The sequence below is a fragment of the Leiobunum rupestre genome, chromosome 7 (assembly GCF_980474605.1).
Source record: "Leiobunum rupestre chromosome 7, qqLeiRupe1.1.hap1, whole genome shotgun sequence".
Classification (NCBI taxonomy): Eukaryota; Metazoa; Arthropoda; class Arachnida; order Opiliones; family Sclerosomatidae; genus Leiobunum; species Leiobunum rupestre.
This window is the reverse complement of record NC_143390.1, coordinates 32,262,060-32,289,975: the sequence shown is the minus strand read 5'-3', so window position 1 is coordinate 32,289,975 and position 27,916 is coordinate 32,262,060.

Genomic DNA, 27,916 nt, shown 5'->3' with positions numbered 1-27,916 from the left:
TGTCAATTTTGGGCGAGACGCGATTTGAGATTTTAGCGCTCTAGCCTAGACAAATCTGACGGTTGGCAGGCTGGATCGAGACTCGGCAAAAAGACAGCGGTTCTTTAAGTAAGGATACCTACCATTGTACCGGTTGGAGAAAATCACCTTGTCTGAATGACGTTTGATTGTACAGTTTTATTTCTTGTAACACAGCTACGCGAAAAAACGGTTCTTCTTCCCATTATATATTGTAAAACTTAATTAGCGAATTATTTTTTATAATCTGACCCCCATCCCCGAAACCGTTTCAATTGTACCCACTGTACCAGAGTTTTAGCTTAAATTTAGTTAAGTTAATCACTATCTTGATTTGATGAAGCGCTCACAAGAGGGCGTGAAAGGCACGTAATGGCGTTCGGAATGGAAATTTTTGTCAGCGCGGTGACAAGACAATACTCCCCTTTGGCGGCGGCAGAGAACGGAAGTAAAGAGCCTACCGCGATGATGGGTTATATGCGTGATTTTCGTCATTATGTCGAGGCGAGTAGCTAGAGAAGGAGTTCCTCTTCGTTCGTAAACGGCCTTTTTTTCCCAACGTGGGCTTATAGATAATGCTTGTCGCTAATGGATGCGAATCTTTTGTCCCGGTATGAAAAATAGTAGCTGAAAGGTATAATGGTTGTAGACCCGCCAGGAAAATAATACGACGGCCATATTTTCAGTTGATAATATTAACCTGCTAAATCGCTTTATTCAACTGGCTGATGGTCCGTATATTGACTAGCGTTATCCAATTTCTCCAACCGTATTCGTTTTACATTACGCGTATGGTAATCTCGGTTATGTAGTCGGAAAAATCTGAATATCTACAGTGCACGTATTAATACAATTATTATCGTTTTATATTATTATAAATATCATTAAAGAATCATTGCTTCAGATTGTTCTAAATATATTCAGATTGAGCGAAATATTTGTATTACTTTTATTTTGGCTCCAAGTCTCCAACAATACAAAATATGAAGCCTATAAAATAGCTAGCTACATGTAGCTAGGCTAGAATAATATCTAGTCTAGTTTAAGTAAAAGCCTTTTCAGTAAAATTCTAACGTGAAAATGTTTTAAATCTTATAACCACCAGATTTTTAATTTCTTTAGTTTTAACCTTAAAACTGTTTGTTGAAATCTTGCCAAAAATGTAACCTCTACTTGAAAATTAGTAACGTTTCTCGCACCGCAACCGAAGATCCATTTATTTGGTTTATCTTTCTCTTTCTGTTTAAACAACCAGTTGATACCGTTTGGATTCAGTTAGACCAATAACATATTTATTTATACCTAAATAAATTTAAAACGTTTTTAAAAGAAGAAATAAATAATTTTTTGAATAGCTAAACACTTCCTTCATGAAAATGAAATATTAAACTATGTAAAATATTTCTAAATATTTGAGAACGGAATTTGTTTTGAAAGATACAGAAAGTTATCAATTTAAATTAACAAAACGCAAATTACAAACGGAATGATTTTTAAAGTTGTCACTGTAATGGTTTTACGGTTAATTCCTTCTATACATTTAATTATAAATTTTACCCATTTAATTTCTTCCCATTATTTCCAGATTTAGGAATTGTATAAAAATTTGCATTCTATTGAAACTTGTAGTAACTACGGCATTTTCATTGCAACAATGATTTCCTATGACTAAATTTAGCTACTAAAACTACAATTCAGCTTCAAACAATGAAAAATCAGTTTCCTTTACTCAAAAATAAAAACATGTTATTACCTGGCATTTTGAATTATTAGCAGACAAAATTGAATTAACCTATTAACTTTGCCTGTCATGGCATAGTTTCAAGATTTTGGTCAATGCAGGTGCAACGGGAAGTCCCTTGGGCCCTTTTTAGATAATAAAATTTTGTAATCCGGGATGTGGGTAAGTTATTCATATTCCAAGGTTCTGTTTCAAAAACTAATGCATTGCAATATAGGTTTGCACAATTCATTGATTTCTTAGTATAAAGTAAGAAAAGTTTAGTTCTTACAGTCCCCATTTCTTATTGGCATTATGAAAGATATTCTAAAATAAACAATCAGCTAGGCTTAAGTCATGGTGCAACTTTTAATGCCTTTAAACAGCTGACTGGGTTACAATGCGTAGGAGGGTGGTGGTCACATTTTTGTTTAGCCGAGATGATAAATTTACGTTAATAAGCTTGAATAAGTCAATTTCTTCTGTAAGATTTTTATTATTCATAGATTAAAGAAAAAATTATTGATTTAATTCAAAATACGTTTGTGGCCAGGAATCGAACCCAAGTTTTACTTATAGCAGGCGAATATTTTACCGCTAAGTCATTGACCTTTACGGCAGACGGTAGAAAATAAGCTACAACGATATTTATACAAACAGCCATGGGAAAAATTCGTGTTCCTTTACCGTTTTTTAAACTTATTAACGTCAATTTATTCTAATTTTTTTTTAATATATATAAATTAAATTAAAATTAACTAATTATTTTAATTTAAAAGACCGTGGTGGCCAAGAATCGAACCCGGGTCATACTCTTAGCAGGTGGAACTTCTACAGCTGAGCCATTGACTTCCACGTCTATAAATTGAAAATAAATAATATAATAGACAAACTGTGGAGGAATAACAGGAGAATAAACTTACAAAATATAGAAAATAAATAGGGTGTTTTTTTTTGCTCGAAAGAGTGATTTTTTTCAAAAACTATGTTTTCGAAAAAACTGAAATTTCTACTGTACATTATACGTGCCGGGGGACACTTTCTACCAAAATTGCATCTAAACCAAAAAATATTTTCACGTTTTTTGAAAATTTAAATTTTAACCGCTAGGTGCTATAAGAAAATTGTGAAAGATAAAATTGTAGAGCGTCACCGAAAACGTACAAATAGCTTTGGAGACGCTCAACAACGGCTTGATTTTTGCAAATTCCGTGCATGATGACCTACAATTCCTCCGCAACATGCTATTCTCGGATGAATCCTCGTTTGCAAGAGACGGCCCTTACAATCACCAAAATAATCATGTTTGGGAAGACAAAAATCCACACTGGGGATATGAACACCGTCACCAATTTCAATTTGGGCGCTTGAATGTTTGGATTGGTCTTGTTGGAAACCGGTTAATTGGTCCAGTATGCTTACCGAAAAATCTAAATATTCAGAGTTATTTAGATTTCTTGATAAATGAGCTAGAACAACAACTTGACGAACTGCCGTTGGCGCAACGAGCAAGACTGTGGTTTCAGCAAGACGGTGCCCCGCCTCATTAGCACAGAGCCGTGCGAGATTACCTAAAGAACGAATTTCCACAACGATGGAAAGGGAGAACGGTCCCGTACACTGGCCAGCAAGTACGCCCGATCTGACTCCGTTGGATTTCTTTCTTTGGGGCTTCGTCAAGGACAAGGTGTACGCCACTCCGGTTGAGACCCTAGAAGAGCTGCGTCAACGAATTGTAAGCGCTTGCCGGGAGGTAATCCCGGAAATGATTCAAGCCGCTTTCAAAAGTATGATTGTTCGCGCCCAAGCCAGCATCGCAGCCGAAGGTGGTATTTTAGAAACGTACTTATAAATTTTGTTTGTAAGTAGATAAATAAAATGTCTCTTTGTTTTTTCAAAAACATTCGCATATTTCATCCTATGAAATTAAATCGTGTAATACCTTCTTCGCCACTGTCTCGTTGATTTTTCAGCGGTGTTTATTGCATTAAACACCAGATTAACAAATTTCTGACTTTCATAAAGTTACACTACTCTCCCAATGGAATTCAAAAAAAATTATTTTAGCTTGCCCAACTTGTCACTTTTTCAAGTCGTATTTTTTCAGTGAAAAAGACGTCTATTGTTTTCGCGATAACGCTATTTGCACGTTTTCGGTGACGCTCTAGAATTTTATCATTGACAATTTTTTTATAGCACCTAGCGGTTAAAATTTAAATTTTCAAAGAACGGGAAATTATTTTTCGGTTTAGATGAAGTTTTGGTAGAAAGTGTCTCCCGGCACGTATAATGTACAGTACAAATTTCAACTTTCTAGAAAACATAATGTTTGAAAAAAATCACTTTTTCGAGCGTTGCTATTTCTTTTCTATATTTTCTACGACAAATCGCCATAGCAGAAGATTTTATCTCAACGGGCTAATAAGCAAAAGGATTGTTATTTAAGGCATATTAGCCTTCTCTTATACCTCTTTTGTAGAAACCAGGCCCCTAGGCTGCCCGGGCCCCGAGAATTTGTACCGGCGTCCGCCCTCTCTTGTCGTATCTACACTGCTCGGATATTTTAAAAACAAAATATGCGATCTGTCCAATCATTATCAGTGAGTAGCACTTTATTCGGTAAATTCTAAAGTGGCTTGCATGTGGTCTAAAAAGGTGTTATGTTAACCACAATGTTGAACATTTTATTATATCATTATTAACTTTGGGATGGAGGAAAAAGTTTTCCCAATTTAATTCTGAATTATAAAACAAAAATTGAAGTCGCTGTAGTAAACTGTTATCAAACAAGGTTGGAATTTTAATTAGGTCTTATACTAAACCATTTAAAATTAATGTACTTGTACGAAATACAAAGGCTATCGTTCGTGAAATAGTGAAAGGCACTTTTGGCCTCTCTTTCGCCATCAAACCTTTTAGCTGGCGTCCCTTCCACGAACTATGTACAGCTACACTTTTAGCAAATCGAAAATATTATGGATGGCTTTTTAGCGTGCGGGCCCTATCTCGTTCTAGCCTTTTTTACGAATCCACGAGACGTCACAATATCTCCCAGACCGATTCAGACGACCAGAATATAGATTTATGTATATCGATATACGTATTTTTAACATTTCTGAGCTTTGCAAAGTAATTGTAGGGCCTGAGAATGTTCCCTTTGGGGACTCCATTAGGCTTCAAGTCGTATCGTGCTCCAATATAGATGTCCGTCCTCCCACGAAGAGAATATTTTTTAAAAGTAGGAAGTGCAGACTTCCTTCCATAAATTACTTCCGAACTGTAACGATGACGGAGATTTCTCGTTGGCGTTGCGCTGTTTATAACTGGTACGCCTAGCTTCGAACGTAGTTTCGTCTTAGTCTGAGTTACGTTGTTTTATAAAACGACTAGCTTAATAGTCTTTTTGTCTCGCTGTACGGGTAAAGTATTAAAGCTATAGAATAAAAGGAAGTCTTAAGCCATAACAAATCTGCCTCTTTTTCCCTTAAAGGAAAAGACAATCCCCGGAACAAAGTTTAAAATCTTCTTTCTTTCAATATCTTCCTTCCTTTAGAGACTATAGTCACCAGGATCCAATATTTCTGAAGCGACGGTGGGTCTTAGCTAGGAAAGAGATGTACGCGTACCCCATATAGATTGTTTAACCGTTTCGCCTAAAAGGAGCCCCTTAATCCACCAATAGCTCGACTTCCAACTTTCACGAAATATCCTAAGTTTGAATATTTAGAATTGGAGATGATTGATATGAATAGAAATTTGGTCGATTACTTAGATCGTTATATAAGGTTTAATTTTTATGGAACTTTTGAACTACGAACTTTTAGGAAGATTCCGTGTAAAGGGTACTTAAACTTAAGGCTTTTGCATTAAGAATTTTTCCCAATTTTTACGGGTGTTGGTATAGAAAATTGCGTATAATATTTTCAGCAATTTATTCGTATATATATATATTGCGCTACACATTCTACTCCAAATTTCCAACGGACACTCTATGACATTGCCTTCGGCTTCAGTTGGGACATAAAGAGAGTGCGAAATACAGAGCTGCTGGTGTTCTTAAAAGCTAAGGCATGTCCGTCACGGATGGCGGCTTGTAAGGCGGGCTGCCAGAGAGAAATCTCCCGTTTTAGAAAGGTCTCTAAAATGAAAGGTGTAGTTCAGCGGGAACTATATAAGTATCTCGGATTTTGAAGTGTTGCGTCCGGATACGTTTTAAGCTTGGTTGGATTCTTCCTGCCCTAAATATGAACCTCGAGTGACCTTTAGTATATAGTAATACCAGTTCCCTGTCTATAGGATGATAACATGTGATGGTATTACTCTATGTATTTGCGCCTCATGCTATTTTAGATCTTTTCGAAAACCGATAACCCTTTTTTATCGTATCGTGTCCTTCTCTAAATTTGTCCTTACCCGAGCCAGAAGCGTACATTTTAATAGTTTTCCGTTGCTTACGTTATTATATTTACTTAAATTCATTTATAGCTATTTAGTTGGACATTTATGGCCATTAGTTGGACCTCGTTGCCTAGGCAACAGCAAGGTTTAAACTTTCAAAAGTCAAATCCCACAAAAATATGGCGTTGTAAAGAAAAAATGTTGCGTATTTACTTTTTTAGCTTCTTCAAGAAATTTAATTCCCAGAACTTAAGAAAAAGGAAGGTAAAACGCAGATTTTTATAATTTAAATGGCACAAATGAAATTTGACCTTGTTTAAAGATATCACTGACAATGATACTAAATAGCAGTTGAATTGTTGCGTTTTGACGATTTGTGGTCGACCCATTTCCCATTGTCATTTGCAAGCTTGACTATTTGGTTGCCTGTAAAACTAGCTCTAAAAATAGACCGAAACATTAATTTATTTTATCCAAATATTGCGTAAATTTATTTCGCTACAAATTTAAATGAACAGAGACGGCAGTACATACGACGGGGTCATTTTATGGATCAACAACATTTCCCGGCCTTTTTATTTAAGCAGTCCGAAAAATCCTGGCAACCGACAAAAAGATAAACTCTACATAGTCGTCGAGAGTGTGTGCGTGTGCATGCAGCGAGAAAGTCGAGAGGAGATTTAATTAAAATCGTTGCTAGGTTACGATGCCGTTTCCCTATGTAACCGAGCGGGCAACGCGGGAGATAAGATTTCACCAGACATTTTGCCGAAATGGCGGCTATGGCTCGAAGGTGGAACGTAAAGGAGAAATTTGGATAACACTAGCCTTACGCTTTAGCGAGAATGACGTCACGTGAAAGTTACCTTAACGCCAAGGCCTAAAATATTCCCCGTTCCCACATTTTTCCTTTTCTAGTTTAGCTGGAGCGTAAAAGAGAGAGAAGTAAACGTTATGAAAAAAAGTGCTTTCTTTTCTTATTTAAAGTGAAATACCGAACGGGTTGCATCCTCGACTCCTTTGAAAATTGGCTGGCGGTTTTTCGTGAGAGGCAGCGAAGATAAGCGGGTCGAGCCAACCAGCGCGAGCCCGGCCGACTTTTACATTCAAATGTGTCCCACGAAGTCTGTCTCGGAATTATTCATTCCGTGCTCTTTCATATGAAGGCTATTTAATGAAGGACCCCCTCTGAGTTTGGAAAGCGCCAACTAGTAAGGAAAAAAGATCCACGCTGTGTAGAGAGAGAGAAAAAACATTTTTCATTGTGCGTAATAGGGATGGGTAGCCTGGCGGATGTTGGTCGCGCTTTGCAACTTCCATTGCGTATATTTTTCTTTGGAAGTGCCGTGGTTGCGTACGTTTCTCGAAGTTGCGTTCGTCGGCTAAGTCCTTCACTTGAATCTTGGAATGCTAGCTGGGGAACGTTACGTTTCGGGAATTTCAATTGTATTTAAAATGTTGACCTTTTTTTTCGGTACAGTCGAGCTTTTCTCTTTCGTACTTGCAAGAGTGGCCGGGAGAAGGATAAAAGCTTAATTTCTTTAAACGTTTATCTAATATTCATGAGATACGCTTCTTTAATGTTCGCCGAGCATTTCGTGATGTCGGCGTGGTTTCTGTACACAGTGTCCCTTGGTTCCTTTAGCTTATGAATCCCATGGATTTTTTTTATAACAAATCATATATGCATAAATGAAAGGCAAATATGGACTTGGAACAAAACTTTTCCAGTCTTCGTCTTCTAAGAAGTTACTGTTTGCTAGTAATATACCTAATTATTTTTTCAACCCAGTAAATGTTTCTTTACTTTGTACGTGATAGACATATTTCTACGTTGTCATGACGATTATCCTAGATTAAAGTAATTGTATTGCTTAAACAAACAAAAAGGCACGCGAAATTCTCGTAAATCCTTTCTTTACTTAAATCAGTCGTTTTTAAAAATACCTTTTCCTCACGGAGTTAAAAAAAATATGTTTAAGATAAATCCAGATAACTCTGACTATCCAATTTTTTGGATTTCCTATCTCTATGAAGACTTCGAACCATTTTGATCCTTTAAGCTTCAAGTTTTGCTAGGTTAGCTACAAATTTTCAGTCAGTATTTTACAGCGATCACCTCTGAAAGCATATTCGTGGAGTTAAGCCAATTTTCTTCCACTCGTAGAAACTCTCAAATCAATGACTCGAGAATTATAGAGTTCGTCGAAGGGCTGGAAGAAAAAGTTTGGGAGTTTCTTGTGGAAATGGATTGGAGCCGGTACAAGCGAGCGGGAAGAGAAATAGATTTCGGGGTCGACTTATAGAGTCCAACGCATTAATGACGGGAAGAGCCTACAGGCTTTTACCACGCGCCCTTTTTACGATAGTCCGGTACCAGCAAGTCCGATTTACTTTGAGAGTGCTTCAAACTAGACTCGGAAATCACCCACCCGGATGGTGTGTAGGGGTCAAAAATTGGGGCAATCCGTAACCTCTGACTTCCTAACGGGCGCGTTTCAAATAGCCACCAATACGGTGAATAAGTTTAGAAGTTGCAATAGGCAACTATAAGGGTGGACTTAAGCGTAACTCGCGGCGCCTCCGGAGGAAATGGGGTCCTTCACACATTTACTGTCTTCTCCTGGAAACTCTTCGCCTATTTTCACTGCCATCGTTTGACGTTTCGTTACGCTACTTAAATATATATTTCGTAACGTTGGAAGGGAATCTGTCAAAAGGTTCCCGTCTCCAGATCCCCTCCCCCCTCTTCTTGAACCGCCTTCCTTTTTCATCGCTGCCAAATTTCTCATCCTCCACCTCTTATAAATCTTCCAGAAACGAATGGAATGGCAGGCGACAGGGAGAGAAAAGAACTGGTGTAGAGAATCCAGCTTTGAATTTATTTCAAAGCGAGCCAGTCTTGGAGAAATGAGGCTGGAGGAATGCTCTTTCATTCACTTCGGACGCTGTTTTCCTTAATGAAATTGGTGTTGCGCGATTTTTAAACGGGATGGTCACTTTCGTAATTGGCGTTACTACCATCCTACCTCTTTGTCATTATCAGTGAAAATTATTGGGTTTATTTCTTGAACAATTTCAGATAGTGGTTGCGGGGGAAAACATTGGTTAGTGTTTTGTAAAGGGTAAAACTAATTCTACACGTTTTAGACTGTGGATCGCACTTCTCGATAAAATGGGGTTAACGCAAAATGGTGTTTAGCGTTTTCAACATAGTTAAATTTGCTTCATAGTGAACCTTAAATGGTAAATAAAATTTTAAGCTTTCATTTCTGACTAAATTTCGTCAAACATTATGAATTGGCTATAATTACATAAAATATTTGGAAAATTAACTATTCACGATACTCCCGTGCACTACATGGTAAAAGCAATAGAAAATGAAAAACACCAATTGATGCATATACTATTTGATTTGAAGTGGAACCAATAGGTTCCAACAAATATTATCTAGCTTCTTTTTGGAAAATTTTAAACTAGACCACCCCTATGTCCTTAATCACGGCCATTTTATTTTTCGACTCTGGTTAAAGTGTCAAGATTTACGCGTTATCTGAAATCAGTTACCCGTCATTTCACTTTGGCGAACTTATTCATGTTATTACTTCAGCTGCCTCGAAATGCGAACGCGTCTCGCTTACGTATATCCTTTTCAAACATCTCGAAGGCGTATTCTTTTTTCAATCGCTTATTTCCACGTAAAAAGTGGTGTCCTACTGTTTTTTTATCTTCAATTCCCTTACGCCTAATTTAAAACAAATGCGATTCCGAGTCAGCCAAGCGTTTCTAGGCTCCATTGTACGACATTTCCTGAAACAACAACCCCAGAAAAGAACAACAATATTGTTCTTTGCCCGCTGATCTTCCCTTACCATATGATTGAGAATATACTCGTATAAAACGATGTTTGTCTTTCGCTATACATTTGATTAACAATGTCTTCGGTATAAACCTCCGAAAAATATTTTCCAACCCGCATTTTCTTTTTGAAACGGGAGGTTTTACGCTTAAATAAAGTACGATATTTTTCGTTTGAAAACACGAATATTTTCATAGGTAGGCGATAAATAGACCGAGCGCCCGTAGAAGAGTTCCAACCGCCGCACATCGGTGTTCAGGGTGAAGCTTCCTACGAGGAGTAACCGTATTTATTCCTATGGTGTCTGAGGTTTCAACCTTCAAACAAAATACGCGCAAACTATTACGTGTAAGCTTATTTCTGTTATAAATATATGACCACGGCTTTGAGCTCGCGGGTTTCTTTGACCGAAACAGCAAAATGGGATACAATATTACGTCGTTCCATCTCATAAACCATGTTGTACATCTACTTGGATACGATGCTTATTTCTTTCGCCTTTTTGCCTTTTAGTAACCAATATTTCCTCGCTATATTTTTTATTTTGGTCATTCTCTGTTTTCTTTATTTGAGGGGGGAATCCAAACCACTCTTTTTCCCAGGGCTTTTCTTCCCGAGGTGGTTTTTGCTCGAACCCCCAAACCACGGCTAAGCCATTCGTCTCTATAAAAGGCGGCTTTCTGTCAACGCTCACCGGTTCCTAGCCTTGGTCCCCCTTGTCCCCCATGGCTGGAGGGATTTTACTCTCTCCTCTTCCGACGACGATTCGGATCGATGCATCGTCGTCCACCGTCTTCAGATATAATCTCGTTCACCGCGGCTCCCTAACCTATATTTTTGGCTGAGAGTAAGTAGCCGATACGAGACGCTTAGGACGTCGCGATGAACGTCAATGTCTTTGTCCTCGCTATTGGGATTGGCACTCGCTTTACCGCTCGGCAAAGTACTCAGGATTTGTCCCCGTTTAATGCGGTAATTCTGAAGTGCGTGGCGATTGAAAGACATTTTGTACAAGTAGGCTTGGATGAGCGACCCCGGCAGTCCGTGTTTAGAAGATATTTCAGGGTGCTACCGGTAATTTCTACACACTTCGGTGCCACGTCGTTTCCTCAATTCTCGGCTTAAGAGTTTTCGGGAATCAATGCTCAAGAAAAAGTGTGTTGGACCAATGGATCCTCGTAACGACCTCCCCATTCCCATAAACTAATATCATACAACTCTACTGATATCGCGGTGTGGTTATTCATACTTATAATGAAAAATGTAAGAGCTTTTGAAATACAAAGGTTGACAAATAATTTTCCGTAATATTTTATTTTTATTTTACGTATATAATGAAAGTTTTGGATTTAAGACTCGCAATTTTATCATTTTTAACATTTGACGAAATTTTTAATTAACATTAATGATATGCTAAATTATTCTTTTAGAAAATTAAAATCTAAAAATGATTAAGATGTTTTCAAATCTCCTAAATTGTCAATAATTTTATTGGTATTGGAGGTTCGTAGCTCCTTCGGGTATAATTGAACAGAAAGTTGTAGAAGATCGTCTCTTATAAAGTTGAATCGCGAGGGAAAAGTCCCCCATAAGTATATTACAATTCAATTGTAGGAAAAAGCCGTAGCCATCAAGCTATAAAACGGATAATTAGTAAATCTCCGCGACGTCTTTCGCTACTCGACAATTTCTGTAATTTCATTTGGTGCTAATACCTTTCCCCCCGCGACTAATTATCGAGTCGGCTCGTCGTGCGCCGTTTCGGATGCGAGCGGCTGCCCGCTTACCCCTCTCAACTTACTCGCTCCACGCCTCTCTTTCTAGCTCTTCGCCTTCGTCTACATAAAAGGAGCTTTAATTCACCCGCCGAATAAATCTAATGGAATTTCCCTCGCCACGGCTTCTTATTCATTCGCGACTCGTGTCCCCCGTTATTAAGGAAAGCTCCAATCTTTCCTCTTCTGTACCACCGATAAGGACGTACGCCGATAAGAAATGACGCGCGAGAGCTTGAGATGATGAGACATTGCGGGATGAGGAGTCAGTCTGCGAAGAGGTTCGCCGTAGCTCGGAGAACGGTCTGGTAGTCGGAACCTATTACCTGGCAAATCTTTCGGAAAATCGAGTCATAATTAGTGGAGAGAGTCTTTCCGCGAGTGGCTGGACTCATCTTAGTCCACCCTCCTATTTTAAAAAAAGAGGAAGCGCTGATAATGATTTTTAATAAAGAAAGGTTTTTCCCGCTTTCCGGGATATATACGTACTTATCGTGGCATCGATTTTTACGAATAATTCGAAGGCTGAGAGATGCCCGAATAACCTTGGCTGCGTTGTATCGATTTAGTTTTAAGAGAAAAACGAGAATGACTTGAGGGTGCTTTCGGCGGATATTTCCTTTCGTCGGGGCGCGCTTTCTGACGGACGCGCCCCGTCTATTTTATATTTTATTATATTTTCTCTCCCTTCCCTATTCCGAGGTTTTATCCATCGGCGTGAAAAATATTAAGGAAGAGAGCCCAAACCGAAGGTTTCTGCTGGGGTTTTTCGATTGGGACGGACGGAAGCGCGAGGAGGGCCTCTCAATAGATCTCCTTCATATGACTTGGAAATGAACCGAAGCGCGTTTCTGCTCCGCGAGTTTATATTTTTCGTTACGGTTTATTTCGTTGAGGCGGCCAGCTATGACGTTCGACTGGGAATGGAGACGTTTCCGTATAAGTCGCTCGTCTCGCTTTCCTTCTCACTATTCCGTCTGTGTGGACGCCGATCGTGATATTGGCCCGCCGAAGGGACTAGTTTGCGAAGTATACCGATTAGTTTTTTGGAAAGGAGAACGGTTAAAGAAAGTTTCTCATGGCAAATATGACGCAACTTCAATTCGCATTCGACCATATTTTTTATGGCGAAAATTTCAGGTTCCCTTTAGCGTTTTAAACTTTTTGCCTCATTTGACGCGGCGGAATAAATCCACTGACTGAACCAACGTTGGATTCTGATCAAACATACCTTTGCAGGGCCCCATTTGTATGGATACCGCACCCTAGGGGGCAGGGGGCTGGATCCCGCTCCATTTTATACGAAATAACATTGCATTTTTTGGGAACGTTCGAAAAATGCCCGTTAAATAATGTATGTGGGTGGCTCTGTTGTTGTTAATGAGACGCCAGGACATGTGGGCATTCGGCAAGTACGCCATGGGGAAAACATAATGTAAATGTAGCAGGAAAGTTTATCTAGCTCCGCAAACAAGCCAAACAATACATTTGAATTGTAATACACGGCTTAGAGCTTGACAAAATTTTGTTGTTTTTTATATTTTGTGATATTTTATGGTTACGCCGGTCTCTGTGGTTTTTGAGAGTGTATGTTAAGTTGGTTTTCTATAGCTTTACAGATTTTTGCGGCTTCTAACTTTTATAGATTACTAGATTATAGTAGTGTCTGCGTTTTGACGGTTTTCTGACTTCTGTTTGATTAGACAGTTTCTTTCCTTTTGGATGTTTATTATGGCCAATGTACATTTTGGTGCTTTAAGTTGTTTTTTTTTATATTTGTATGGTTTCAATTGCAATAATCTACGAAACTAATGTTACAGTCCATGATTATGTTTTTCTTAGGTAGGTATTTTATTACCTTTGCACCTAGTTACAGCAAGAAAAGTAACATTTAATTTGGCATTTTCCAAATGACCCGCCAGAATGTAGTTTTTGTGCATGTAGCTAAGGAATATGTTTTTCAAAATATAGCACTATTATCTGTTTTTCATTGTATGCAAGAGTTGGTTTTCAAAAGTTTCATTGATAAACGCACTCAACTTTAAAATCTGATGTCACCTTCGCCCTTACTGACTAAAAAAGTAGAAAGCAGACTGAAGGAAGATTCCAAGAATAATTTCTTTAGATGGAATTGAAACACTATAGTTATAAATTATGCAAAATAGCGTTTTCGTTTTTGATTAAAAATTTAAGTTCGATAAGAGTTCGTTGTTTCATTACCTAATTCGATGACATGCACATACATTAGCGAACAAACAAAAATTCCATGATAAAGTTGCAATTTCGTTGACACTTACCACGAAAACTGTCGAGTTTCCGATGGTTAACCATCAAAGAAAATTACTCTAATTCTTAAAAAAACATCTTACCTATTTCAAAAATATTTAAATTTACATGCATAAAGGTATTTTATGTTAATATTATCATTTAGTTTTGTGTAAGAAATTAACAGATTTAAATTTTTAGAGCTAATTAAACTTCAGTCAGAAAAACCATCCGTTCTTCAAAACCTGACAAACACGTTGTTGACATTTTTCTCAATGCACATGGGGTAACTTAGTTAGCGAACCGCGTTGGCCAATATTGATTTGCAAAAATTATGTTTGAATGAAAAGATCTTTAGAAATGTTTAAATTACAATATTGATTTCCTCACCAACACTCGAGGGAAGGGCACAAGCCGTCGGGAGGACCGCTACAAAATTAATTACTCCTATTATATTTAATGAAGAAAGACTACAACGTTTAAAATTACGCTCAAATCAGTTTATTATAGTTAAAGGTCGGCGCTAGACGAGTACACCGCCGTTTTCAAACGCTTATTCAAGTCTGTAAGAAATAATTACCATAACTATCTAGAAGGGGGGGGGGGGCGGAGAAACAAAAAAGTTAAAAATATATTTATTTATTTTTAATACAAATCAATGAATTTTTATCGGTCACTTTTCATTTTTTCTATTTTTGTTTTATTTTTGAAAATTTATTAAATTTTATTTAACATCTTTATATTTTATTACGTTTTTAACTAAAGTTTATCATTGACAGATTAATGAAATAAATTAATAATAGAAAGATTGATCATATCAAACGTAACGTGTTACTTTTTAACAGTTTAGTTTTGGCTAATTCAATTTTTCTAATGTTTACATCAAAATACTGAATGTTTTCATTTTTATGCGAAACAAATTGAAAAAAAATTATGTTATGATGGTTTTTCTCTCCACTATGCATTATGTCACGATAAAAAGTAGATTCAATTTAATCGTTCCTATGCCTTGAATAAATAATGCAAGCTCGCTACGAGTTTCAAATGAAATAAATTTTCTGTAAACATGGTTAGGCGAAGAAGGAAATGTGTGTTTAGACAACGCTCACATGAGAGGAGTTTTAGTACTTTTCAAACTCGTATTTCTCGAAACATGTACCCTACATATGTAAATATTTATATGTATATAAAATCTACTAATGCCGTAATAGTTTTCGTATGGAATGCTTATCGCGGCAGATTTTCGTCTCGATGTGGCTGACGGTTTTTTTTGACGTCACTATGTTAACTTATCAAACAACAACGTGAGAGGGGAGCACGCGCAAAGGGGAATTTTTATCTCGTAGGCAGGGCCAAAGCTGTCAGAGTGATCTTACCATACGCGATACGGCAGGATAACCATTCCAAGTAGAGGTATGGATTCCTGGTTAAGTTAGAAGAAGTCACCTATGGACTGTGAGAAGGATGATAAAATACGCGAAAAAGTAGATTAGTCCATAATTAAAAGGGATAATAAAGCTAAATCCTAAAAAAAGTTGAAGAAATTAAAAACTTACTAATAACTCGTACCAATAGGTCTTCGAGCAAACAAAAAACGCGAAACTCGGATCAAATAGATCTTCGAGTAATAAACTAAATTAAAAAAATAAAATAGCCAGAAATTCCAACGGTAGACCGGTTTCGTTCTATTTGGAACTCATCAGTACCGTGCGGGAAATCTGGCTGGCGACTGTCAAATCTAAAAAAGAAACTAAGCCTAAACAGTATATAGGATTTAGCTATATTATCCCTTTTAATTATGGACTAATCTACTTTTTCGTTTATGGATTCCTGGTGGAACTGATAGCACTTTTAATCGATTTTAAATAGATTAATTTCAGAAATGTTAAACTCATTTTGTATGAAAACTGGATAACCAAATAGTATAGGAATATTTTCATGGTATAGATTAGTAATTAAAAAAATAAAAATAAAATCAGTAGGTCCATTCTAAAAAATAGTAGGTAAAACATTTGTTCCCCCTCTTGTGAAGACTCACTTCCTCTAGACGTCATAAAGTGGTCTGATTCTACATCTTATCTCAAACTCACCCAAAAGCTGACGTGCCGGAAGTAAGTCTTAAGAGGATGGGGCTAGGTGGTAGCAAACTTACGCCCACTGCCCATTAACGGGATTAAATGATAATTAATAAGGTATCCTTTTATGATATTATACAATAGATTAACGCGATATTATTAGATTTCATTTTTTTCCACGTTTATTATTTCTAGGACAAAGTAGGGGGACAAGCAATAAATAGACTATATAATGTTTTATGGCCTTCATAAAAAACGTTATTACTAGCTAGATCGACGCGGAGTTATTCCCAATTTCCCGTACACGAATCATTTTGCGCGCCATGTATTATGATAATAGCCGAACATAGAAGAACAACTTTTTCTCTCCATCAGGTTGAAAACGGTTGTCAGGTTTCTTTATGGTTTTGGAAACGCGGAAATAACGGAAAACCTAGAAATGTATAACGTTTCGTCCGCCGCAATAACGTTACTGGATATAGTCGGACGAGGTAAATATTTTCCGACTCTATAAAAGTCGTTTTCCCCACTCGTCTCGGTAGTGCTATCTTTTATTCCAAGTGGAAGAGGGGGAAGGCTTTCGGGCCAAGTGCCGCTGACCCCACCAGAGAAATCGTTCCACGGAGCAATCGAGCCCGAATTTTATATCTGGGAATTTGGGCCTTTCTCTCTACTTTCATTCAGACCCCCCTGAGGAGGGATAAACCGAGTTCCCTTCGTTTGTTCGATACATTTTCCAGAGAGGAATAAAAAATTGGAATTTTCTACATATTCTTGACTCGCCTTTCCTTCTTCTTTATCTTATAGGTTATATATTTTAAAAGTGTAATCGCTTTCAGTTTTGATTTATTTTGCCGCCCTTACGCGCGTTTTTCTTTCGAAAGTTGTTGCCAACGGATTTGTTGGAGAATTATTGACGTGAATAAATATTCGACTAGTAACGTATCGATATTTTCTATATCACCGAAAATAACGCTCTGTTTTTTCGGGAAATTTTGTTTTTAAACGTGACCCTGGGGAACTGACGTTGGTTTTAAAATGTGTTGCTTTAAAAATTAATGGGTTGAAACGAAAGGTTTAACCCATTTATAATTGTTCAATAGTATGTTAACGTATGTCTAAAGGCTGGGGTGTAACAAGTTGCCTCGAGTAAAATTAGACTTTTGAGATCAATACACAAGATAAGTATCGAAATTGGAAGTTGTAGCATTACATTTTTAATAAAAATAAGGGTAAATAATAATGTCTAAGATCTAGTAAAGAATAAAATGGTCGAATTTACAGAGCTGTTCACAAAAAAAAATTTTTTAGGCACAGTTAGAGAAAATGGCTCGTTTTAACTGTCTCTATATCATAGCTTCACAAAGTAAAGTCGACTAACAATGTAAGTACGTCATATACGTATAAAGAAATACTCCCTTTTACGGGTAGCTTAAGTTATATGGGTCAATATGACCCAATAAACACATCAGCCAAGGTGGAAATAAACATTAAACAACCAGGTAAGTAGATGGGTTATCGGTACATAATTCTTAGAATTTTGAGATGACTCTGAAATCGTTAACAGACCCAAAAATTTAAGAATGTGGGAAAAAAATAAACACATAAAAAAATTTAGGACATTGCCCAACTGATGCCGTGTAGCGCCGGTAACAATGATCAGAAGTCTCGTTACTGGTGCTGATGGTTACGCATTAAGTGATGTTCGTTGAGCGGTCGCACATTGCGCGTTGTTACCGTTTTAGCGCGGATGAAGTCCTCGATGTCAAAATATACATTTTCCGACACACGGTACTTTGTTCTAAGTTCACCGTTTTATTTATTTTTTGAATCGGCACTATTTCCCTCGAACTAATTCTGCTCTATTCTATTGCAAAATATTCGAAGTCCCGGTTATAAGATCGGAGGTCACGTGGTCCGTTTCGATCGTCATTCGTTCGGACCAATCGTGACCTTTGCCGGGAGTAGTGGCTCACTCCTGTAATCCCAGGCGTCCGGGAGGCAGAGTTTGTGGATGGCCGTGTGAGGTCGACCACCAATCCCCCAACGGGTGGTCGGAATACTTCCGCCACGGGTGTCCCCACCCCTGTCCCCACGTATCCCTCTGTTGGCTTGGCCGTTACACATATCTCGCCCTGATTACTCAGATGGTGTCTCCACCGGGCTCGCGGTCTTCTCAGACTCAAATCAGCCCTTTATTCTTTGGATAAAAACAAATCGTGACCTTTGACAGGAATCCCACGCTTGGAACTTACAATAACACACCGTGGGCTCGACCACGGACGGTGTCGCGTACCATCAAAGGGTGACCCACGCATCACTCCAAAAATATTTATAATGAGAAATGGGTCAATCATAAATTTGCGAAAGTTCAGCAGAAGTGAACAATACCAAAAATAAATTGACAGGGCGATACCAATTAGTTTTTCACCCTGCCAAATGGATAGTGGAATTTCCTCAAAAAATATCAAACATAACAAAAGGAATGTATTGGCAAGTATATAGGCAAACCTCAACGGGAAAATATGCAGCACTGGGTCTTTACTTTATGCACGTTAAGTCTAATAAAATCGGTGCGGCGGCTCGGTATAGATGAGGAAAGTCAGTTGTCCCAGAACTACTTAAGAAAGGGTAAGACCATTAGCCTGTCACCTGAACGAAAAGTATCCAGTTAGGTAGATGGGTTCTCGGTAGATAATTCTTAGAATTTTGAGAAAGCGTAATCAGAGCTATAAACTTAAGAATGTGCGGAAAAAAATCTGACTATATGTGAAATAAAGCTTATTAATATTTAACGGTACAAAAGATTTGGAAAATCATTTAATATACCTAATAGTATACTTAGAAATTTAGATACCCGAAAGCTAACAAAAAAAAATATAAAATAAAAATAATAAAAAATAATAAAAAATAAAAATGTTTTTAAAAAACCATTTCAATACTTTATTTAGTTATTAGATAAACTCGCTTCAAGAAAAGGTTTAGCCTGATATTTTGTTCAATAAATCGTACCAACTCGTTCTCAAAATCGGCATTATCTCGTGTATATACGTTATTTTCACGCCAAAGTATGTTTGTAAGTGGGCAGTATATTCTTTGCACCTAGTTACCATTTCATTCTTACATTTTTATTAAAAGTATAGTGTAAGCGAAGCTATTCATTATAGTTCAATCTCGTACGTGTGTATACAGGGTGCACTTTTTGCTCGAAAAAGTGACTTTTTTCAAAAACTATGTTCTCTAGAAAGTTGAAATTTGTACTGTACATTATACGTACCGGGGGACAGGTACCAAAATTGCATCTAAATCGAAAAAAATTTTCATGTTTTTTGAAAACTTAAATTTTAACCGCTAGGTACCTTACCAAAAGATTCCATGGAAATTCTATAGAATTACATTCGGAATAGTTTATATAATTTCTATAGAAATTTTGGTCATTTTTCTATAGAGCTAGAATAATTACTATACTGAAAAACCGGTGATATTTATAGAAAGTGAGCGGAAACACGAGTTTTTTTACAGAAAGTACAGGGATGGTTTTATAGAAAACCTAGGATATTTTTAAAGAAAACCTAGGATATTTTTATAGAAAAACTAGAATATTTTTATAGAAAACCTAGGATATTTTTATAGAAAAACTAGAATATTTTTATAGAAAACCTAGGATATTTTTATAGAAAAACTAGAATATTTTTATAGAAAACCTAGGATATTTTTATAGAAAAACTAGGATATTTTTATAGAAAACCTAGGATATTTTTATTGAAAACCTAGGAATTTTTTATAGAAAAACTAGATTTTTTTTATAGAAAACCTAGAATATTTTTATAGAAAAACTAGAATACTTTTATAGAAAACCTAGGATATTTTTTTAGAAAACCTAGGATATTTTTTTAGAAAACCTGGGATATTTTTATAGAAAACCTAGGATATTTTTATAGAAAACCTAGGATATTTTTTAAATTTAAATATCTGTAGTACATCAAAGTTAATCACTTAAATTAACCATGCGACATGCAAACATAGAGCGCTAAGCTACGGCCCACTGCGCATGCGCTCGCGTTCTCTCATCCCATAGCGGCCCGCTCAATCAGCCCAAAATAGTGAATGCCATTTGTGGCCGCTACGTAGGCTGTAGCGCTATAATCTGACCCCTCTTTAACATTGAATCCTACGGAGATATGTTGGTTTTTGATTCATTATGAAAAAGATTGAGAATTAATCGGAATTTTCCAGGAACTGAAAGATAAATCAACTCTTTTTATACGTTTTAATTACTTTTTCAAAATTTTTACTTTTGTTTTTCCCGCTGAAAATAATATTTTAAAATCCAAGATGTTAGATGCTCTCGCTACTGAGTCAGCTGTTACAGTTGACAACACGTCAATGAAAAGGGACTGCTTGGATAATCACAATTAACGCTTGTAGCTAAGCCAATAGCAAATATTTTAATAACTGGGAAATGGAAAGTAAGTTATTATTTAAATATTTACAATCCATAATATAGAGAAGTTTAAACAAAGTTATTATTTATCTTTTTCGAGGAAAGACTGCAGCAACTGTTGTATTGGACGTTTCACATTTTGGGAAACTTTCTCGTTTGAGGCTTAAAACTAAGATCTCTAAGTTTCTCGTAACAAGCTGAAATTTAACCGTGTTATATTATCAACTAAAGGTGGAATTATTTTGCCACACATAAATTTTGCAGAAGTTGGAAGCATGAGTGTCATTGAAATCACACTGTAAAAGAGGACATTTAGAAAGCTTCGGCAATAGGTAATATTCAATTTTGTTACAAGTTCCAGGAGTTTCTCGTAAATATGGAATCGCTCCCTCTATGAAGGTCAAATCAATTGAGATAATCATGACACACTTCTGCTTTGGATATTTTAAACCCGTTTTGTGGAAAGACAACAAGGTGGATTAATGCCAGCTAGGAGTAACATACACAAGGAGAACGAAGCTAGCCTTTAAACACGCTAACGCAGTGTTGTGTACAAATTCCATTGGACGAACGTTTTACGGAAAGGGGGCAGACGATTTCAGAATTTTCGCCTTCCAACGGCAGCAGGAGCTAAACCGTCTAACCAATGCAAAATGTACACAAGAAAATGCACGACCTTTGACGGGTTGCATTCTCCTTGTGTGGGGTGCTGTGTTTGTTGCTCGTAGGTGCCAGCCAGAGATAAAGTTGAACAGAGGCAGCTAATGAGAAAGTTGGGACAACACAAAGGGAATCGCGCAGCTGGTAGGCAGTGGCGTAGCTGAGAATTCAGAGGCCCCCCCCGCAAAAATCTCTATGAGGCCCCCCTTTTTAATTTTTTTATGGTTAGCGGGGGGCCCCACCCGAAGCTTGAGGCCCCCCATGAAGCTCGAGGCCACCCCGCACTGCGGGCCCTGCGGACCATCAGCTACGCCACTGCTGGTAGGCAGACAGAGAGAGAGGGATAAAAATAATTTATCCAATGCTAAGGAACTACGCGAGTATAATATTTTTCAAAATATAGTGATAATAAAAAATGGAACTCATATTTAAAATCTGGACTAACTTTCGTCCCTTTTTACTCATGCGGGGACAGCAATTTCGTAGACGGCCGAAGGACAACTGTAGGAACATGAGAATAATTTTACAAAATAAAGACCAGAAATCATTGCAAAGCATCCACTTCTATTGTCTACAGCTTGATATTAATAAGCTAGACAGTTTAACCAACATACTAAAATTTATGAACGTCTTGGTCATCAAATCGTTTAGCAAAGTAACTTTTGAAATGTCATACGTCTCAAGTAAATACCGACTGCAATATGGTAAAATAATCTGATAAGCTAGCTAGGCTAATACTCAAGGCACCATCCTAGGCTCAAGTCATCTATCGACTTTTATTGCCATTAATTCAGATGGCCGGTTTACAATACGTAGGACGGTGATGGCAAGTCCTTCATGCCAACAGCTCCCTACACTTTCTATTACCGTTCACCTCAACAAGATTTTATGGAAAAGGGAAACCGAAGAACGCGAAGGAAAACTCCTTTAACGATTAGGAGAGAATTTGCAAACTCAACGCGGAAGTAGTTGTTCCGAGTTTTCACCCAGGATACACGACGAAGAACCATACGACCTTTGGGCTATTCACCTAGCCTGATGAAATATAGTATCCCAACACTGAATACGTGGTAAATTGTAAAATGTAAGAGGGTGTTAAACGACTAGATCTCCAGATTCAAAAGCCGGGAATATCTGCGGGGCTTAAATTTGTCAAGTTGATAAATATTCACGAGATGCCAAAACTGTCAATAGAATTGAAAACGTTAGAACGTGAATCTCGCTAATCATACCGTGATTAACATTGTATCTCGTCCACTATCTGCGTATTCTGTTTGACGTTGAGTATATAGTAATCCTTTATAGAATTTCGTCTTCGATACACTCTAATAATAAGCCTTATTTAATCTACTTCATCATTGTTATAGCTCCAAATGACGTGTATCGGTATACCGTGTAGCGATAGCGATTGAGCGATGTAGGGTCCAGTGAGCGTAAGTCCGTGTACACAATCAATACAGGGAGAGCGCCCTTGTTGGATCACGAAGAAGCGATGAAACCAATTCCCAGTCTGCGCAGGCTGCCTTCAAATAACAGAAGCTACGAGCCCTCCCTGCTCGATTCGAGAAAGAAAATTAAAGAAAGAAACAAAGAAAAAGTGTAAAATAAAAGTAAAAAAGGCCAAAGAGATGGTAACGCGAAGGGGCTCAATGTTGCGCTGCGAAAAATGGGAAATAAAAGGAACACGGCAGTCCAGAGGAGGGTTGGTCGCGAGCGCGTCCTGTTTCTCCAAAACTAGTCATTTTCTTCTCTTAACTTGGCGCTCTCGACGCGTCTAGTCTTTCTGTAGTTACGTAAGATCCTTTTTCTCGAAGTAAAGAAAAAAATACTTCACCCGTTTCTATTGGAGTGGAAGGGAGAAAAGATGCGGTAGAGAAGATACCAAGAGCCCCGTTTCTTACACACTACCACTTTGTAACTTTTTCTTCCCGCCTTTGTACGATGCTTAATAGATCTGGTAGGAAGTAGCAACGAACCTCAATGCGTATACCCGGCGATTTCAAAAGTTCCTTTTTCCTTTGCGGAACTCTTTTCTCGGTATTTCTCTCGGAGTCTCTTCAAGTTAGGAAAAATAAGTGGGTGCGATTCACTTGAGAAATTTTCTCTCTCTCGCTTATACAAATTTTTATTAAAATCACGCCAGAACGGCTAATAACTTTAAGCGCGGAAAACGGGTTCCGGGTATTGAAGTATTAATAACGGGGAGGAGGACCGGGTCGTGTTGGAGTTTCCTCTTCTACGGCTTCGCTCTTCCACCCACCAGCACACGCTCTCTTTCGATTCGAGCTCGGAGGCGGGAGGTGACGAAAAAAAATGAGAAGAAAATGGCGTTGCTATGCACGGAGAAAGATGCTTAAAAGATGGAAAAGTTAGTCGTTTATAAAGGTCCTTCGAAATGAACTCGGCGCCGCCAACGGCACTCTCGAAAAGTCATCTAGCGCACTAGGATCATTATTATTAAACAGTCTCTCTCATTTTATAACTCCAGATCGGCCGCGCGCGCGCGCGCGCCTGTACTCTAGGACGTAGAGGGCGCTTTTGGAAGTGAGACTTTCTGGCAGTTAACACGGAAAGTTTGGGAATAACGAGGAGATTGCCATAGGACTCGGCTCGCTTGCCGTCTCGTTTTGTGGCCCGTTTTCCGAGAGAACCGATATTGATCTTTCCGCTTTCGCAAAATGTACGCTTGTGTTTTCAACTCTGCGAAACGTAACGAAAATACCGAAGTGGTTTCCCCGGGCATTTGTAGATGGAGGCTCCAAATCTATTTGGAGCTACGACCCCGCACGCTTCGTTTCCCTTTTCTATTTCTATCCCAACTCGCTTTTCTTCCTCTATACGCTGGTCAATGATCGCCTTACACTCCGGTCAAAGGCGAGCGGAGAGGTTCGGGTTACGAAGCCTCGCTTCGCTATATACTGTTGACTAGTCTCGGATTCCGACGTTGCCAGTGAATTTCAAGCCGACTTCTGTAAAAAGACCTTTCTTTTATACCCTCGCTTTTGTTTTACTTGGTTTTCTCGTCCCGTAACTCCCGTTATGGCTTTTCTCCGGACACTGCGCGAGACCTTGTTCTCTTACGCCTAGATATATATATCTATATACAAACATTGAGAAATTCCTCCGTCACTCGATCTTTCTTCTTTCGTTCGACGAAGCGAAGGGGTTCTTCTAATTAAATTGACCAAACAACGCAATAAGGATAATTAAGGCCCGGAGAAATTGGGCAATTCTTTTTAATCGGAGCGGATTTATCGGTATTCTTTTCGATTGAAAACGTCGATGGCGCCCAGACAAAGGCTGCGACTCTTCTTTACGTATTGTCCCAAATCGACTAATTTCGCATTAAAAGGCGGTTATTTGTACTCTTACAGTAGTTAATCAGCAGATTGGTCCCCTATTTGGAAATAATCGTAAATTGGACGAACAAATCATAAAGGTTCTGTAGCACCAATAACTTATCCATTCTCCGCTATTTCGTAAGTCAGTGGCTGAAAATTCCCTAAGACTAACTTCCCCTATACAAGATAGAGGAACGGAAATTTTCAACGACTTCTTTTCGAAATCAGACTATTGTTATAAATCTGTTTTCGCGTTGTACCTTGGATGATTTTTATAAAAGATCTTCAAGGGTCGTTTGTGAACCTTATACTTTCCCGAAGTATAAGGCATAGCGAAATATTTTAACTTTTAGAGTACTTAAAATCTCTCTACATTTCAATATTTTTCCGAGTGAATAAATATTTATAAAATTTAATTGACAAACCAAGACCAGAGTACTAGGCCACATCTTGTTAAAATTATGTCACAGGATCCAATTTGTGTAAGAGTGTTCCCTTCCACGAACTAATTAAATCCAAGACTATCGGTCCTTTTCATTTTCCGCAACGATTTTCATAGGTTTGACATAATGAACGGACAATGGACAAGGTCGGCGAACGTGCTTGAACCTTTACATATCCGTTCGAAAAATCTTGGACGGTTTTAGATTTCTAATACAAACAGAGCAAACACGGCTTTCACGAAAAGGTTCCTCGGCCTGTCTTTGTCCGATGTTTTAATAATGCCATTCGAGAAACTTTCAGCCGTTTACATATAGTATAGAGATTTATATCGGTCTGCTATTGGCATTTCGGAGATATAGACGAAGGGAAGCGGAGTTTATAGCGAACGCCTCGGGCTTCTCAAGAAAGACGAATTCTAATTAGCGAACCTCCCGTTTCGTCCGACGCCCCGAGATTGTCGGTTTGCGTAAAGCCAGTCAAAATATTGAACTACTAGAAGCCGCCTGTTATCGTCCGTTCTGTCCCGTCCAGTTTGTTAGGAGCGACTGGAGTGTCTTCGCTTTTACGTGACGCGCGCGTGGAATTCGAACTTCAATAACTTTTCCTCGTCTCTTCGCCGCTCCCGTGTTTGCCTTTTCAAGCGGACGTCCAGTTGCTGGGTTAATCGTAGCGCTCTTTCGAGGATCGCTCCCTCATTGGATTCCCTACTTCCTCGAGTAAACCGCGGCTTAATTCATTTGAAACCTATCTAGCGAAAAGCGGGGAGCCTTAGCGACATTCCTATAGTTTTATTTATTCAAGCTACGAACATCAACCGATATACGCTGACGATTCTAAAAGCCAACAACGCGAGAGCAAATACTATTTTGTCGGGGTTGAAATGGCATATATGTGTCCTAGCTCTCCTCCGCGGTTCCGCCAGAGACAAATCAACCTAAAATGAAATGGAGTCGGAGATACCGAGGGGCGAGTCACGCGAAGACGTCGAATCGGAGAAGTCTGACTTGATATCCGTTGAGCCAAGAGTCGGTTTACTTTGACTGGTCCCCATTATTACTTTAAATACGCTAAGGGAAATATTTAAACTCTCCCCAAACTTTCCAATTATACCGCGGATATTTCATTCGAAAAATATCCTTAAAATTCGCGGGACATTTCTTTCAACAAGTTTTTAAAGTTCCGGGTAGCATTTATAATGAATGCCGTTTTCATTTCCCCCTGCCCCGGGGGGAAGAGGCTGTAACGTATTAATAGCGTTAACTCCATCGATCGACCGTAGTTGGAGTGCTGTTTACGGCCGAAAATTGGGCGAATGAAAGAAGGAAATAGAGAAGCTATATTTTGGAAAATCCTTTAATCTTCTTAGCGGTTTCACTGGTGTGAAGCTTGTGGCGTAGAAAACTTTAAAGCCACCGCTTTAGCTGTCCTCCCGCGCTTCTTCACTCCTCTCGCTCGGGCTTGTCTCTCCTCCCACTTTGTCCTCCTCCGGCGGGGCGAACTGTTAAGAACGAAGGTTATAATTTAGTCCTCAACCCCTCTCGGGGCTTAAGCTCGCTCATTTCGAAGAATACCGATAGAACGTCGACTGCGAGCGTGAGTATCGAACCGTAATGAACGCTTTTGTGCCAATGTACCACTATACTTTCGAGCTTCTTCCGTGACACGAATTTGATTGTTTTTATCGTCCCCAGAGCCGCAGTTTCTTCGTACCTTAGTCGGGTTAACTCAACTATGAGTTCCAAGTTTAGATTTTGAGAAAGTTTTTTCTTTCTTAGGTGGGCCGTATTGAGATACGCCCATGCAGCCAACGTATTAAATTTCACCTCTAATTATTCAGGTGGTCTATATGCTTTATGGCAGGGGTCCTATCCGCACTGTACAGCATTTTACAAAACATTGTTGGTCAACTCGAGTCGTAATCTAAGTTGCTTCGTGTGAATGGATAAAATATTTCCACCAAGTGTGTCCAAGTTTAAAACCAATTTAGATGCAAATTTTTAAATGTAATAGTTTTCGTACACATCCTTTGACTAAATAAAACTAAATGAAAATATTAGTAATAAATACCTTTATTAATATAAATTGACATACTTTGACTTTTTTGAGCGTCTGAACAAAAACGCGTTTTACGAACCATAGTCAAAAACTATCCTCACTAACAAAGCTGGCTCGTGTGAATAGGCTTAAAAAGATCATAATTTAATACATTTTTTAGGTAAGCCTTTTGGAGGTTGAGATAGTGAATAACACTCATTAGGAACATGCCCGCTTCATGGTAAGTATTTTAACAAGAGGGTTAAATATATTAATTCGCAAATAATTGACTACATTACTTTTTTTAAGAGAAAAGTAGTCTATTATTTCTATAATAAAGGTTTTTATTATAAACTAGACTTCAATTATTGGTTGTATTTAGTTCAACAACAACGGCAGCACTTAATGATGTGTTATTTCATGAACTGTTTAATTTAGTTTAATTGTATAACCAAACCGATATTGGGCTCGTTTCGCTTGATACGCTTATCACTCCCTCTACGAACTAAAATTAGACGGGCTTTATATAAAATAATGTAATAACGCGGGTAATTTTCCATTCCTATTATACACCGTGTCTTCGGAATAAACACCATTAATCAGTTTCGGTCGAATCAAGTCATTGACAGAAATATTTTTACGGTTGAATATATCTCTTGGCGCAGTCGGTGTATTTAGTTCCTCGGTTGATGGTCCCTACACGGAGAAAAGCAATATAGGTGGACTTGATGGACAACTTGGAAATTTGCTGAATGAACAGTGTCTCCTCTTCGATGTAGGTTGTGTCCCGATGGTTTCGACAAGTTTCGTTCGGCTAGCGCGCCTCTCTTTTCTTTTTCACTGGAGTAAACAAACTCGTCGCGGCCAAATCGGCTTCCCGTCA